Raw genomic sequence first — 1,872 nt, 5'->3', positions numbered from 1 at the left:
ACAAATACCATAAAACTCCTGGAAGAAAATATTAGGAAACAATTTCAGATCTAGTGATCTGTGGTAGTTTCTTAGACCTTACATCCAAATCACAAGAAATGAAAGAAAAAAATATTTAAATGGGACTTCCTCAAAATCAAATACTTCCGTACTTCAAAGGACTTTGAAAAAGGGTTGGCAAGGTAGTCATCTCAATGGGAGAAAATATTTGGAAACCATATATCTGATAAGCATTTGATATCTAGTATGTATATAAAAAATCCTAGAATGCAACAATAAAAAGACAAAGAACTTATTTTTAAAAAATGGGCAAAAGACATGAATAGATATTTCTCCATAGAGGAAAAATAGATGACTAAAAAATTATAGATGAAAAGAAGATCATCTCCACCAGCTATTAAGGAAATGAAAACTCAACCGCAACGAGATATCATATCATACCTACTAGAAAGACCACCATTAAAAAACATGAAACTGCAAGTAATTGAGAGGATGTGAGAAATTGGAATTTTTATTCAATGCTAGTGGGAATGTAAAATATTACAGCCACTGTGGAAGACAGTTTGGAGGTTCCTCAAGAAGCTAAATACAGAGTTGCCTCATGACCTGAAAATGCCACTATGTGGGATATTGCCAGATCTGAAAGCAGGTACATGAACAGGCATTTGGACACTTGCTCCAAGTGGCATTATTCACAATTGCCAAATGATAAAAACAGCCTAAGTGTCCATCAACAGATGAATGCAGTAAAGAAATGTAATATAGACATAGATCATTTTCAAGACCTTCAACACCCCTTCAACAAATGTTCATGGCTGTCCAGGCTGTGCTGTCCTTGTACACCTCTTGCCATACAATGGGCATTGTCATGGACTCTGGGAATGGGGTCATCCACACTGTGCTCATCTACAAGGACTATGCCATGCCCCACAACATCCTTCATCTGGACCTGGCTGGCTTGGACCTGGTGAACTACCTCATGAAGAGCCTAACCTAGTATAGTTACATCCTCACAACCACAGCCAAGCAGGAGATCATGCATGACATCAAGGAGAAAATCTGCTACTTCAACCTGGACTTTGAGGAGGAGATAGTCACTGATGACTCATCCTCCTCCTTGGAGAAGAGCTAAGAGCTGCCTAACAGGCAGGCCATCACCATAGGCAATGAGCAATTCTGCTGTATTGAGAACCTCTTCCAGTCCTCCTTCCTTGGCATGAAATACTGGGCATCCACAAGATTACCATCAACTCCATCATGAAGTGTGACATGTACAGCCACAGGGACCTCTACACAAACATGGTGCTGTCTGGCAGGCCCACCATGCACCCCAGCATCACTGACGGTATGCAGAAGGAGATAACAATGCTGGTGCCCAGGACAATGAAGATCAAGGTCATTGCCCTACCTTAGCGCAAGTACTCTGTGAATTGGTGGGCCATCCTGGCCTGGCTGTCCACCTTCAAGCAGATGTGGATCAGCAAGCAGGAGTATGATGAGTCCTGCCCCTCTATCATCCACTGCAAATGTTTCTAGACAGACTGCTAGCTGTGTTACAACTTTTCTTGACAAAATCTAGCTTGCATAGAAAATGATATGAGATTAGCATGGATTTACTTGTTTCATTTTATTTTGTGTTTTGGTTTTTTTAAAATTTTCTGTTGTTTTTGGCACTTGACTCAGGATTTGACAACTGAAAGAGTGAAGGCTTGCTTGGAACCAGCATCCCCAAAGTTCTACAAATGTGGCCAAGGACTTTGTACATTATTTTTTCAAGTCCTTCCAAATACCATGAGATGTATTGCTACAGGAAGTTTCTTGCCTTCCCAGAAGCTGCCCACTTCTCTCCAAGGAGAATGGCCCAGTCCTCAC

At 41.1% G+C, this 1,872-nt stretch overlaps 1 pseudogene; it reads left to right on the top strand.

Moving 5' to 3' along the window:
• Positions 1–805: 805 nt before the first annotated feature.
• On the top strand, positions 806–1,536 carry LOC143673054 (actin, cytoplasmic 1 pseudogene; annotated as a pseudogene).
• The last annotated feature ends 336 nt before the right edge of the window (positions 1,537–1,872 follow it).

This window comes from Tamandua tetradactyla, unplaced genomic scaffold (genome assembly GCF_023851605.1).
Source record: "Tamandua tetradactyla isolate mTamTet1 unplaced genomic scaffold, mTamTet1.pri URTXT_11a, whole genome shotgun sequence".
NCBI lineage: Eukaryota > Metazoa > Chordata > Mammalia > Pilosa > Myrmecophagidae > Tamandua > Tamandua tetradactyla.
Note: the sequence above shows the minus strand (reverse complement) of the source record. Positions and strands in the feature narration are given on the sequence as shown.